The following is a 15973-nucleotide window of genomic DNA, read 5'->3' as shown; positions in this document are numbered from 1 at the left end:
AGACTGATAACTCACGGAGAAAATTCTGACCCAAAAATTGACCTGGAGTTTGAAAATGTCATGTGCGACTAAATACAGAGTTGAACAGCTAGCTATTCAAGAACTGCAAAATGAAGAAAATGAAAAAGCAATAGTTTAGTCGCATATAAAAGATAGAAAGAAGTTGGCGACGTGGGAGAGCTGACACTAGACAAATTGATGAACACTTTACTCAGAACAGGAATAAATTATGTCTCAAAAAAGGGGGTCTCTCAATTGATTTCAATTAGATGTATTTGCAATTTTAATAATTTGTACTGTACAAATGAATATATGCAACAAAATCTAAGTTTATGTCTGATTTGTCTCTTCCCCTAAAGAGAAAATTTGAGGAGTGTTTTAAATTTAACAATATGAATAACAAAATACCAATTACTCACGTGTTTTATAAAATGTAGAATATGTTTACTGGTTAATAGCCCGAGCTATTGCCAAAATGATTGAGAGAAATAAAGTTTCTGAGTTTTAGTGTTTATTCACTTTAACGCATCCAGCCTCGAGTTTTAATGTTATTAAAGGGCTTCTGTTTGCTGGATCAATTCTGAGGTAAACTACACCTATGATCGGCGGACAAAACAGTTTAGGAATTGGCTCTAATCGCTGCACTTCGTTGTCGTTTTTTGAAAAATAATAGTTGTTTTCTGGATCGGGTGGTTTCTCATTTTTCTTGTTTTTTTTACATTAAACTGATTTTGCACTGCACGTTAAGCAGAAATTGGGAGGCTTTCTTTTGAGCATGACGGAGGGAACATTTGACCTTGTTCATGAGATTGCAATGGTGTTGTCTTTTTCCAATATGTTTCATTTTTTTGTCTCTCTTTTGGATTTCAGTAAAATCCTTCACCCGTTTCAATTCTTGCATTGTTGGACCTCGTATACTGATGTTTTCTTACATGTTCGTTTCTTTTTTGACAAAACCAAATGAAATCTTAGATCCCTGTTATGGAGAGTCAACTCAAGTTTTCCCGATTCTCAATTTTAAGAGGTGTTTGCAACCGTCTTTAACAATTTTGACTTTGAAGAAAGCACCTCGAGTTTCTTTTTGAAACTCTTTTGATGAGTCCTTTTGAGAGTAATCTAAAAATTTTAAGCTTGTTTCTTCGCAAAATTGGGAGTCACTTTTTGCTCAACCGGAGAAAACGTGAGTCCCGATCATTTTTCCTGCTCATCTCGCTCCTTGTTCTCATTGGTCTATTATATCTCTTCGTTTTCCTTCCCAGGTTGAGGTCCAGACCCAAATTGGTTTATGGTCAGACCCAGTCGAGTGCACACCCGTGTGTTCCAAGACCGAAAGTCGAGTGCGCACTACAGTCTGGTCGATGGTCTGGAGATGGTCTGATCAGAGGTCATTTTGGTCTGAAAAGTCTGGACCATGGTATTGAGATGGTCTGATCAGAGGTCAATTGGGTCTGAAAAGTGTGATCGTAGGGGGATTCGAGCGCACTTGGGTCTGATCAAAGGCGACTTCTAGTGCAATTGGGTCTGATCATAACCTCTTCGAGCGCACTTGGATCTGATCAGAAATGCTTTTGAACGCAATTGGGTCTGATCAGGGACCATTTCGAGCACTTTATTTATTCATCTTTTTGAGTTTTTTTTACTGAGAGATGGTGGCTCTGCCAAGAGGCAACAATAGAGCAGCGTTCTGATCAGATACTCATCTAATGTCCGATAGCTCTGATCAGACAAAAAGGAGTTCAGCTGATAGCAAAGGCCGGTCCCCTTCAGAGGGAATTATGATCAACTAGAGACCAGGATGTTTTTTATGGAAAGCTGTCTAAACATATCCTTTGAGTCAGAAATATACACTAAACGGTACACTAAATAAAATTTGTTCTCAACAGTTGGGTTTAATTTTCTTAAGCAATACATTTATAATTGATTTTTCCTTAGATGAATTAAATACTGCAAACATCAGTTTTTATGAAATGAATATATTATAGCAAAATTAAGAGATTTGTTCAAAATTAAAATCTTTCTCTGATCAGACAATTTCGAGCGCACTTGAGTCTGATCAGAAATGTTTTCGAGCGCGCTTCAGTCTGATCATAAATGGCTACAAGCGCAACTGGATCTGACCATAAATGCTTCGAGTACAACTGGGTCTGATCATAACCTCTTCGAGCGCACTTGAGTCTGATCATAGTCTGATTAAGGTCTGGGCAATGGTCTGAATTTGAGTCTGGACCATGGTCTGAAGATGATCTAATCAGAACGCCTTCGGTCTGAAAAGTCTGATCAGAGACCCTTTGTGTCTGGAAAGTCTGATCAGAGGTAACTTGTGTCTGGAAAATCTGACCAGGGTTAATTTCAGTCTGGGAAGTCTGATCAGAGATAATTTCGGTCTGGAAAGTCTGATCGGACCAAAATTTGGGTCTGCACCTCAACCTGGGTTAATATGGGAGATTTTGGTCAAAGCAATAACTAGTTGATCAAAAAGATTGCAGCTTATGAGAGACGTCAGTCAATGCAGAATATTAACCATTTTTTGTCTGCAACACGCCAGCCTTTGGAAGCAGGAGGTGCTAGTAACATTCGGTGGATTTCTTTTTGTTCATTTTTTTATATCTCAGTCGATGGATTCTTATTTTTAGCGTGCTAATTGAGCACTATCTGCAAGTGATGTGCCATAAACTGAGTTATCACGCTATGGACGCTCCCTCGATAAGTACACTAACGTGAAAGTTTCCAATTTGAAGAGGGATGTTTTGGGGTTTGATCTTATGAGCAGAGCACTTTATGATCGGAATTATGTTGTCGTCCGTGTTGTTGTAGTTTGAATCGCGTTCAGGGTTTGTATATAGATTTCATGGTTGCAATTATTGGTAGATCTATTTAAAACCCAAAAAAGAGTTTCCTGGCCTCCGGTAGACACGTGCAAAAAGATTATGTAGTCCAAAACCTTAGGTCGCTATAGTGAAAAATAGTATAGAAACAAAACGATGTTCATCCAATTCATTTTCAGTTGTATGTTTATAGCTTCTCTCTTACTTCCAGAGTGTGCAAATGCTGCAGTAGTGGAATGATAGGATCATTGGGCAACTGAATATGATCACGTTGTTGTCTGAGGAGAGTTCTTTTATGAGCTGATTTTTGCTCCATGTCAGATACTACAATCGAAAAGCATTACTTTTTGTCGGCGAGTTCCATTTTCATTTCTATGGAAATTTTAAATTTTTAATTCTATGGAAATTTTAAATTTGTAATACGCGCACCAAGTACAGATTTCAAAGCTTGGGAATGACCAGCGATATTGTATACTCAATTGAGCCGCTACGCACCAGATTCACAATGAGGGACATATAACTGCGATAAAATGCTAATATAAACAAGATATGAGTTCGGTACCCGAGAGAATTGACACGACACTTTTTGGTTTAACGACACGCAAAACAAAAGATTAAGTTATGGCATTAGGGAAAACGTGGCAAATCACCTCAAATCAATTTAAATGCAATTTATGTACTGCGAAAACGAGTACACAAAATAATAACCTTAGTACATGTATGACATCCTTAAAGAATTAAAATTATCATTATAGGCAAATAAAAGCTATCTAAAGAAAAATGTTTGGCTCAAAAGATAACTAGTACTCTTTCTAGTGAAATGAGTGATTTCCCCTCTGAATAGAAATATAAACGATGTTTGATTAGTGTCAACCACATGACATTTATAAATAATAAAGGATATATCCAAAGAGGTCAACAGTTTGGAAAAAAACCAAATTCTTTAAAAAGAAAGGAGTTTGGATAAATCCAAAGGTAATTTCAAGTTATGGGCAAGGTTTATACAGCTCTTGGAAAAAAAGAGCAAAATTTTGTCGACAATTTGGTCATTTACGGTTTTTCTATTTACGTGATGTTGTTAAATAATTGGATATAACTTTTACCCTGATGGCACATAATCAAAGAATAAAACTGGATAAACACAGCAAGGGGGTTAGAAAGATTTTCTGTGGCATTTTTTCACTTTGTGACTTTTACCCCAATAAGACAGTAAAAAAATACAATTTAGATAATTGACAGGCTACCAGCAACCACTTAGACAGACTGGCTTCCAATTTTGCTTTAATAAATTTCAAATTAAAAAATTGTCACAAATTTTTCTTGAGATTTTTCCAACAAAAACGGTGATAGCCAACTGTTGACAATTGACAAAATAACTAACAACGTATGAGTAGGTCCGCAATTGACTTTTTTGTATGATAAAAATGTCAGTGTAAAAGATAAAAAAAATTTGAAAACTTTCTGATATGATACGGATCAAGATATTTTATTACCCACCAAAGGGTTTTTTCGAATTATTTCTCAAAACACGTGTATAAAATTTTCAGTTAATTTCATTTAAAGTTTTGTATCTTGGTTACGGTCAAAATAGGCGATAATAAGTGGGCATTATATTTTTGTACTTATTCCGGAAAGACAAAAATGCTTACTATTTCCTATTAGGGAATTGTTAACACAGCGAATTGTTAACACAACGAAAAATCAAACCCAAACCAAAAAAGCAGCTCTTTTGTTTCATTTTTTAAATTTTATGTACTTTTTGGGGAAAATATTCAGAATTTTTAATCTTTTCTCCTTCTAAATTACTTTGGTGTGCAATGACAGCCAGCAGCAGCAAATTATAGGCAGCAAATTTTTTCAAGGAAGCATTTGGTTTCTATAGAATATAAAAAGAATTGTGGATACAAAGAAAACTTGAGTTGCCATCATCTGTTTTTTCAATACGTTGATTGAAAGTTTTTATTTGCTCTATCAGTGTATACTTGATCTACAATTTTATGAATACCCCCCCACACACACACACATACACACACGCACACACACACACACACACACACACACACACACACACACACACACACACACATACACACACACACACAAACACTGGGTTTCGAAAAAGTTGTACAAAATGACAAGCGGTTTTGCAGAAGTTTCTTTAACTGCGGAAATTTCAAGACACTTCTTACCGATGTGTTGATTATTAATTTCACCAGGTTCATAGCTTAATCAAAAAAATGTCATCCTAGCTATTAGATTGTTGATTTTATACAGGTTTAGAGTTTACATTCATAATTAATTATAGTCAAAGTTTAAATGTTTTTTGATGCACCAATTGCTTTAAATTTTTAAATTTTGGCTAGCTGGCACTGTGTTTCAGAAAAAACGAGTACAAGTTACAAGTATTTTGGGTAGGACTGGTACTGAAAAATTGATAAGTTTTTTTAATTTTTATTCAAAATTTTAAGAAAACCTGTTAATTTTATATTTTACCCTGAATGAAATGCGTTTCAAAAATGCAAAGGTGAAAAAAAAATTTGACAGCCAGAGCTGCTAAGAAAATAGACGTTTATTATCCTTTATGGTCTGTTGAAGCTTTTAATGTTAATGTTATCAGAATTGAAAACTCCCACAGAAAACAATATCGTCAAATTTTAAGGCAGCAGAAACCCTTGATATACCCGTTCAAAAAAAACCATAAAATTTAAATTTTCCCTTTTTTGATACGCCTTCTTTCTCAGCAAAAAAGCACCACATGTAAAAAGTAACTTGTTTGTACCACGTACAAGGCCACACAATCAGCTAAATTGCTTATCTTTAAAATTTACCTTGCACCAAAAATCGCTAACAACTACGAAGAGAAACACAGCAGCAAATTCGACCGACTAACGTCGGATGAATTGCTCTCAAATGAGAGGCAAGTTGTTAGCTTCAGTAATAGGCAGCTGAGCCTTAGGGACGTTAGCATTAGGGGTGGGGTAAGCCAAGTGGTGGGGAGTTCAGGCGGTGAGATGGGTGGAGGTAGGGTTGAGACTGCTGGAGGGATATCCGAATTGTCAAGTACAGGAGGGTAGACGGGGGAGATTGGGAGCGGATAGGGTGACTTGGGGTGTGGGGTTGGCTAAGGGGTGGGTCGACTGTTGACTGAGAGGAGAGTCAGATTATTAGATTAAGTTTAATCAAGAAAGATTAAGATTAAATGATTGAAGATTAAAAACAGCCTTCACACCATGCAACTGTCACCAAAACAGTTTCGGTGACTCTCATATTTATAATACAGTAAACCCAAATTATCTGTGCTCTATCTCATCTTGAAAATTAATTGAGTTAATCTGAAGAGACTTATTAAACGGCCGGAGTTGTTTACTAAGTTCTAAGATAGCTGCTTGGCTACTTTATACCTTTCGAGCGCTACCTGTTTATCAGTTTTCTGATAAAAGGAAGTCAAAAGGTCAGACAAAAAACCGGTCGCCGGAAAGTCTCGTTACTGTTTTCTACAATTTCTAATCAAAACTTTGATAATTGCTGTTTTTTATGATGAATTTGTTTGTCATAACACTGAATTGATAATAATGTAACATTCAACAGATCAATTTAGACTCTTTTTCTTACAGACTGTAAAGTAATTGTGAAACCGGCCCATAAACGCATCTTGGTGTTAACTTACATAATTACAATCTAGAATGAACTTTCGAAAAGATTTTGATAATTCTTAACTGTTTACGATGTTTATTAAGCACGGGGTATGAAAAAAACTGTTTTCTGCTAATCCTAAATCTAATTTTTCTAAAGGAGCTATCGAGAGCCAAGTGAGTGCCATTACGTAAAATTTTTTACGTGTTCTGTAAACGTTTTGTTAAACCTGAGTTACCCTTAGAGTTTTCCGTAGACCAGCACTAAGAACAGTAAAATTTGGCTAAACTGCCTCAAATTACATGAGCGATTCTGAAATATCAATTTAGAACTCACAAAAAAATGTTGTCAACGTGGAAAATTACCGTGAAGTCAAATCAATCAAACGAGTGAAAATAGTCTAGATCTAATTGGCAAACCGACCAAGCAAAGGATTTGCATAAAAACCACATATGCCTCCACAATATTTAATCATGGCCACTCAATTAGAGAGCTTTTAAAACAAAATAATAACATAACCGACTAAAGTCGGGCGAATTGCTATCACACTACCGGCGAGCGGTTGACTTTGTCAGTAGCTAGCCACGGTTTAGTGAGGCTAGCTCTAGCTTGATTCGACTCTGCAACTTTTAGTTTTCTAGCCCTCTTAGTAAATAAATCAAATAAAAAACTGATAATTTAAAATTTTGCAATACATATTTTAAAAAAGCTTGCAAACTTCGCAAAAAATGTTAAAAACTAATTTTTGTCTCTGGAGTTATGTCAAGTAAGCTATTTGCAAGACTTGAAAAGCTTTGGCCAGTTATGATCGTTAAACTCAGAAAAGGACAAAATTATTCAAAAATTTTGAAAACAATCGCCGATTTTAATAAAATCTTGCTAAAATTCAAGATATTAAAACTTTCAAAACCATTTTGTTGCCTCAAGAGAACAACCGGTATCCCTATTTCAAGCTATAAACAGTTTCGCTGGCTCATAAAGATCCATTAACTCAGAACTTGATAACAATTTTCCGAAAATTCGAAAAAAAATGTTATCAGAAAATTGCTTAGGCTGTAGTCATTAAAATACTGATTACAATTCCATTAAAATTCCATTAAAGGAGGACCCTGAAGCTAAAAAATGATACAAAATTCAAAAAGATTTAAAAAACTTGAAAAAATTGCGATTGCTTTTAAAAATTGCTCATATTAAAAATCTTGAAAACCGTTCCATCACATCTAGAAGCTGTGCAGTAACAGACAATCAAACCCTAGAGGAGGTTATAAGGCCGGAGAAACCTAAAAAATTACAAAAATTTTCAAAAAAATTGAAAAAAAAAATTGCAGGTTGCTTAAAAAAGCTGCTGAAATTTGTGATACAAGTTGAAAACTAATCCGTGGGCGGAAAGCCATCTCCAGTAACTTATTATCAAGCGCTAACGAAGAATTTTAGTTTGACCGAAAATCCTGCATGATGACAATGTCTAAAAAATGAAAAAAAAAATGAAGGTTTTTGTTTAAAAAAAGCTAAAATTCTTGGTGTTGAAATCATGAAAAACATTCCATTACATTTAAAAACTAAACAGAAATCTATTGTCAAACCCTAGAGGAGGTTTCTCGGTTGTTGAGGCTGGCGAAACCTAAAAACCGACAAAATTTTTCAAAAAAATTTGAAAAAAATGCAAGATTTATCAAAAAAAAAATGCTGAAATTTGTCATATTAAAAAACTGAAAGCTACTCCATGGCAAATAAAAATTTTTCAGTTATTTATTATCAAACCCATAAGGTACTTTTCTGGCCCCCGCGTCTGGAAAGACGTGAATAGTAAAAAAAATTCAAAAAAATTGAAAAAGTTTGCACGTTTTGTCAAAAAGAATGCTAAAATTCGTGATGCTTAAATGTTGAAACCAAACAGCTACCGCTAGAAATTATGCAGTAACCTATTATAAATCCCTAGAGGAGGTTCCTTTAGTGTTTTTAGCGATCGGTTATTCATCATCAGCCACGGGGGGACCGGTGGGGGAGCTGATGGGGAGGGAGGGGGTAGGGTGGGCAACAGTGAGAGGGGGCAGCAGCGCGATGCGGGTGGTTTGGAGCAACAGTGGGGGGTCAACAGTGGGAGATGTCTTCAACCTCAAAGAACCGTTCTTCACACCATAATAAGTCTCCAAAACCATTTGAGCTGAAACAGATCTGAAAGGCTCTAAGAGCACTTAATGCCCGCTGAACGCTACCTGTTTTCCCGTTTTTGAGGACGAAAAGTCAAAAACGTTGGACAAAAAATCGGTAAAGCAAAAACTCGCATACAAAAGACCGACAAGAAAAAATAATTGCTACAAACTTCGTTTGGGTGCAATTAACAAAACCAATTAGCTTGTTTTTAGTTGGATACCTTTTGAATATGAATTTCATTCTTCGCGTGCCCTGAGACTTTCGATAGCCTCAGCGTTTGCTGCATAGCTATTATTCTGCTCAATATTTTTAATAAATCTAGTTGCAAGAAGTGAGACGTAGCAATTGGGGTCAGTTCGATAGGAAATATTTGCAAAAAAAATTGAAGTAAGCAAAAACTTTAGGATGGGATTCTTCACGTTGTACGTTGAGTCCTGGTACGTTCGTTTCGTAGTGCCAGCCAAACTCAGATTACCGATTACATGTATGCGCAATGATCATGAAGATCATTGCACTGAAGTTATCACGCACTAAATACCAAAAAAAACCGATTTTTAAGTCTTTGGTGAGCTAGAATACATCAATTTAAAAGCAGAATTCAATGTCTACAAAGAAATGCTTAACTAGGCATTAATTCTGAACGAAAAGGTATTTGTTATTACTTTTATCTGGATAATACAGCGAAATTTGTCAGCGAGAAAAAGAACTTTTACAGCTTTATCATAGCCAGCAGATGGCCGGAATAGCTGCAAAAGCAGACCAGCGTGCCATATAATAGAGATAAAAAGCAGATACAGATAAAAGTTGAAAAAGGCATCGACGCTGCTCAAAAAGCTATGTAAAAAACCATTCAGCAAAAAATTAATAAAGCTTGTTAAAACTCATTGCACAAAAGCCCTTCCATTAGGGATCTTTATTACACATACGAGTTCCTTTGATCTTAATTTAATTCAAATTAAATTTAAGTTTTGAAGTGCAAAAGTCATTTTGAGTAAGGTAGGTCAAGTATGATCAAAATCTAATCACGCACAAACTTTTGCTAGAGAGAGAGAGAGATAGAGAGAGAGAGAGAGAGAGAGAGAGAGAGAGAAAGGACGTCAGGCGCGCAAAAACCGTTAGTGAGAGGAAGAACTCATTCAAAAAAATTGAGTTTTTCAGATTTGCTGTGTGAACAAATATATAACGAAAGAGTCAGACGACGAAACAAAAAAACATAGCAGGACAAGTTCTGACGTACAATTCAAAGAATTTTTGTTGACTAAACAAAAACCTAAACCTAGAAGGGACTTTGAGTCTATTGGGAAAACCATTTCCAAAAAAATAAGATCAAAAAATAAAAAAACAGAAAATCAGAGTCAAAATGCCGCATGTGAACAGAAAACAACTAGCCAGAAAGGGAAATTTGGTTAAAGCAAAAAACTAGGCCTAGAATGAACTATGAATGCATTGGGAAAACAATTTTTTTAAATCTGATCCAAAAAATCGAAAAAACAAAAAAAATCAAAGTGAAATTGCCGCATATGAACAAAAAAAACCACTAGCGAGTAGGCAAATTTTTGTTCAAACGCCGATTTCTTTCTCTACCTGAAAATTAGAGTCAAAACATTTCACACCACTCGTTTTTCACTCCATTTCCTGGTTTGGGCATGACCAAAATCACTACTCCAATTTGACTTCAAAACTCATAAAAATATGTGAAGATCGTGAAACGAAATTTTGTCATATATTGAGATCCCAAAATAACTATCACTGCCAAAATTATTTCTTCAAAACAACTAGTAATTACTCAAACCACTTATAAAAATTTTTTGAAAATAATGAAAAAAAAGCTGTGAACAACTTGCACTAAAAAAACTGGAAAAAGTTAATAATTTTTTAATATTACAGAAGCATATTTTTACACCGTTAGTGCCCCCCTTATTAAGGGTGGAATTACATATTAAAGTGTAATTTACGGGTGAAAATGATAGAAAAAGAGTGTAAAAAAGAGTGTATCAACAAGTTTTTAACAGTGTAAAAATAAGTTTTAACGGTGTAATCCAAAGAGTGTAAAAATGTGTTATTCGACTCTTCTTCCACCGTTAAATTTAAAATTACACTTTAACAGGAAATTCCATCTTTATTAAGGTAGCACTAACCGTGTAAAAGTATTATTTTTACACTCTTTACACTCTTTTCCCCGTTATTTTTCGGCAAAATCCTCGGCCCGGGTCCCATATTCTCAGTTTTAATGTTTGTTTATCTTTGCTGTGGACGTTATTTATATCTGGTTGGATACTCCAAGTGGCACCTTTTTAGGCAACTCATCAGCCTCCTCCTCGATACCAGCCACAACCAGAATTGGGAACTTCTTCTCATCCTGTCCATAGATCACCTGTAAAATGAATAGTAATTGAAAACAGTCACCAGATTACGACAAACAAGCCGTAAAAAATACTCGAGATTGACAAGGCCCATAGAAAACATAAAAGATCATGCCTGGAACATTAGGAGAAAATAGATTGCGATATTGGATAGATCTTCGTTAAGCTAATTTTTAAGTATTTTTTTACAAAGCCGCTACAGTAATGCGTTTAAGATCAACCAATCAAACCACGGGAAGCATTTGGCCTTAAATCTCTTTTTATTCTATTCTGCTCTGCGCCCGTTCGGATCTAACGGCGTTCTCCAGCAGAAGAGAGTGAGAAAGAGAGATCCTCCAAATCAGATTAAACAGTCAATTTGATGTTCTAGAATTAAAACACAAAATCACCAAGAATGATCTATAAACAAGAATTTTCAAATACAGGACGGATTTATGCCTTCCTAATTCCTAATAATTCAAAATTGACCAGCAAAAACTCTTGGAAACATTACCTCAACTCTAGTTTCTTCAGTCATTTCTAACAGACGAAAACATAAACCGACTAGCGTCGCATAAATTGCTCTCCAAAAGCAGGCGGGGGCAGTTTAAATTTTAGGAGACGTAGGTTAAAAACGTTTTAAAAGAATAACACGAAAAATTGCACTGACAAAGAACAACAAGACCAGGAAACTTAGTTAGTAATAAAAACCTGAACAAATGACAAGAAACCTGAAAATAGCAATCTGCTAATGCTCCCAAGCAATTAGTATGCGTTCTAATCTATTGTATCCTGCATCAGTTAGGGTGGTTGAAGGAGAGGGGGCTAAGACGCTATCAAAGACATCATAGGTTATTAGATACCACTATTGTCAAAATTCTGAATGGGAGAAAAATTTTGATCACACAATACGTCAAGGACGTACAAGTCACAAGTTCAAGCAAAAACGTGTATAATGCAGCTCGCAGAAAATAGCTGCAATAGCTTCGTAGATCTGCAGCCTCAAAAAGATAGTAAAAGAAACAAAACAAAAAAAAAGATTTTTTATCAAAAAGCTGAGATGTTATGTTTTGATTAATAATCTGTTTAATTTATTGATGCTACTATTAGCTACCTTAAACACCCTTCAATTATAGTGACATGCAGTCACTTGACCTTATTTCTTTAAATTAAGTACAGAAAAGTCAATTTCAGAGTGAAGTTGTTTTTGAGAGAGGTAAGTCACGCGTCATCAAAAACTCAATTCCCGAATGAACAAAAAACTCTCTCCACTCAGATTGAAAAATGACGTCACGCACAAAATTCAGTTTGAAATTGCGTGAACGAAAAAATAAAAAAGCAGGTTTGAAGTAATTGTGACATCATATGGTTGTTACAAAAATCGTCACGACGACTTTTGTCAATCGTCACGATGGGTTTTTGAAACAAAAACCAAGAGAAGGCCAATAATAACCTCAGCTATCGCTTTGCGGCTATTAAAAAAGACAAACGTTAACAATGATGAACATAACCGACTGACGTCGGGCAAATTGCTCTCACACAACGGGGGTCGGGTTTAGCACATAGCGCGTGGTGGGGGAAGCATGGCAACATAGCGCATGTTTCATTACGGGTGGAATGGGGTGAGTTGAGTTGAGTGAAGTGGGCGGGGGTAGGTGAAGTGAGGGGATTTTAGAAACTACCGTTCATACCATGAATTTATGTCTCCTAACAGGTTCGGTGAATCGCATATTCAGAAAGTAGTCAGCTGTTACGCTTAAAGAGAACTCAATGCCCTCCGAGCGCTACCTGTTTATCCCATTTTTGAGATAGAAAAGCCGCAAAATAGCCATCGTTTATGCGCATAACTTACATTGGGATAATTGAAACGGAAAAGGAAAAAGAAGAGATCGAAATTGACATAATTTTCTTCCTGAATTTCAAAATTGTTCTAATTCAGGGTGCAGTTTCAGTTAGATTCTAAAACTATAGTTAATTCAGCTTCTAATCCGAAAGCTATATAGCTTAATACTAATGCCAGCAAGCAATCGCTCTAATTAACTTCTATAACCTAATGCACTATGACTCTTAAACGTTTAAATCTTTATCGGTTTATCCCGTTTCTTTTGATTTTGCTCTTTTGACTTTGACTGATTGTAAGCACTGCATTTCGTAATGCAATGCTAGAAAGAATTTGAAATCCTTTCAGTTGAAACAGTGAGTAAGTCAGCAGTGAAGCGTGAAAAACATAGCTGGAGGAATTTCAGAGCCAATCGGATTAGAAAACTGACCATTCTCACTGACCTAATAAACCTCCTATTTGATTATACTAAATAATTTGCAACAATAACACGGAAATTGGGTCTTTCCCATTATAGCGCCCCATGAAATTATAGCCCCCATTATGGTATAATTAGCATGATTGGGGGCTCTAGGTTATCTGACCACTAAGATAGGAAAATTTAAATGAGGAAAAAGAATGAAATATTTACATCAAGTTGCGACTCCAAAAGTACACGTAAGACCCGGTAATACATAAATACAGGCTGTTCGCAACAACAAAATATCAATTGGAAGACAATGTAACAAGCCCATAAAGGAAAAACTAAGCAAAGGGAAATGTTATGGCAAAGGAAAATTGAAATAATATTCTCTAAAAAAAGGAAAAAAATCTCTAAAGAGACGATAAAATGCAACCTTCCAAATATGTTCGGAGAAAAATTTTAATTAAATCTTCTGCTAGATCAGTCATCCGAATAATACTATGCAAAGAAATATTTAAAAAACAATTGAAACTTCAAAAAACTTAAAAATTAGAAACTGGTATAGTACCCTGTCTTATAGTGCCCTGTCTTGCTTTCAAAAAAAAATGGAAGAAATTGTCCAAAAACTTTAAAAACATATCTGAATAACGTCGGGCGAGTTTTCTTGTCAGTAGCTTGCCACGGTTTAGTGAAGGCAACTTTAACTTAATTGAAGGGGATGTGAAATGAACGCAGCGGGGGGGGGGGGGAGTGGGAGACGGTGGTAGATGCACGTGGCCCCTTACGGCCTGAACTATGTGCAGGGATGGTCATTGGGAATGAAGTCAGGGGCTGATGTGGGGTTGGGGGTGGGAGGTTGATGTGTGTGTGTGTGTATGTGGGTGGGGGCTAATAACCGGCCTTCACACCATAAGTACAAGTCTCCAAATCGGTTTCTGTGAATCGCATACTTGAAGACTAGTGAGTTGAAAGGATCTAAGAGAAATTAATGACCACTGGGAGCTAACTGTTTATCCCGTTTTCAAGGACGAAGTCGAATGGGTCAGATAAAAAATCGGTCCAGCGAAAAACCACTTAAAAAGAAAGACCAACAGGAATATTATAATTCCTACAAACTTCGTTTGAGAGCAATTAAACAGGCAAAAATTGGAAAAAAATTGCTCAAATTTACTTAGTTTTCTTTTTAAAAAAAACAACTCAAATTTAAAACTAAACAAATTGAGAGACAACCAAAAATGATATAACAACTGATTTTAATAACAAAACTCTCCAAATGCTAAAAAAAATAGAGGAATAAAAGAAGTGCTGAAAAAGCTTACGATAAAATGGCAAAAAAAAGCTGAGAAATGAAACCAAAAGTGTAAAAACGGCTTCAGATGGTCAAAGAAGCTTCCAAGCGCACTATTACCAGTTAAGATAACTGATTGAAACACCTACTTTTCTCTCAAATAGGCAACATGAACAAAAAACCACTCTATTTTCTCTCAACTTTTTTGAGCAATTTGGCCTAAACTCTTTGTTTTCACGCATTTCATTTCCTGTTTCAATTACACAAAATTACCGATAAAAAACATAACTGACAAAACGTCGGAAGAATTGCTCTCGAACGACTAGTGGGAGCTCTAATCAATTGCAGCCTGCTTCAGTCGGGGGGGTGTCTTAATGGGACTAAGAAGTTCAATAGTGGGCTTCAAGTAACCGCATTAGAGGTTATCATATACCACTATTAAGATTCAAAGTGAAAAATGGCAGCAGTTTCGGCGCACTTTTCATTTGACTCATAGTATTAAATTGCCGCCAATTGAGTTCGGCTGCTTGAAATTGTGATTGAGAGATAATTTTAGATCACGCAAAAAGCAAAAATTCAAAACTGTCAAGCAACAATTTTGCATTAAAAAGACACACTTGTTTACAATAATTGCTATGAACTTCGTACAAGAGCAATTAAAAAGACGTTCTACCAATACTCCTCTTGAAGTCGTAAAAAAATTGAGAGGAGAGCGCCTGAGAGGCTGACAGCGGCTATTAACAATTGCTACAAACTCTGTTTGAGAGCAAGTAACCACGCAGTTTGAATATCAACACAGTCTTCTCGCCTACCAATGAAATTCTGATAAAACACATCGTTCACTTACCAGAAATCCCAACGCAAATTTGATGAACTCCATTCAAGTTTCACAGTAAAAAATGAGTCGTCACAATTATAAAATTTATTCATATCTTTTTTCTCCCCAATATTTCACGCGAGTGGAAACTTAGCCAAAGTTGAACAAACTTCAAAACATATCACATCTTGTGACAACTTTCGTTTTACTGTGAAACGTGGATGGAGTTTGTCAAATTTACATTGGGATTTCTGGTAAATGAACGTTGTGCTTTATCTAAAATTCATTGGTTGACGGGAGGACTAGTGTAGACAATCAATGGTGTAGAAATTGTTTTCAAAATGGCATTGGGAGTAACTTTGCCTCAAAAACTGATATTTTAAATGATAAAACTAGGGGGTGCTTAACCTATTTTTGCCGTTGAGTATAAAACCTTTTACTGTTTCTCTTATTTGACAAGAGATAATCGTTGGCTCTGATTGTTTTTATTCCTTTCGTTTTTTGCCTTGGACTGTTTTGAAACCTATTTCCAAAATGTAACCGCCACAATGAACAGTCACAACATTTTTCACAGACAAGATGTAATAATTTTAAAGTTTGATTAGCAGTTTTACTGACATATGGCATACACACTAAATAAAGTTAAGGTAATTTTATCTTAAAAAACATCC

The sequence above is a fragment of the Convolutriloba macropyga genome, chromosome 9, assembly GCF_964194025.1.
Source record: "Convolutriloba macropyga chromosome 9, txConMacr16.3, whole genome shotgun sequence".
In the NCBI taxonomy this organism is placed as follows: Eukaryota; Metazoa; Xenacoelomorpha; order Acoela; family Convolutidae; genus Convolutriloba; species Convolutriloba macropyga.
Note: the sequence above shows the minus strand (reverse complement) of the source record.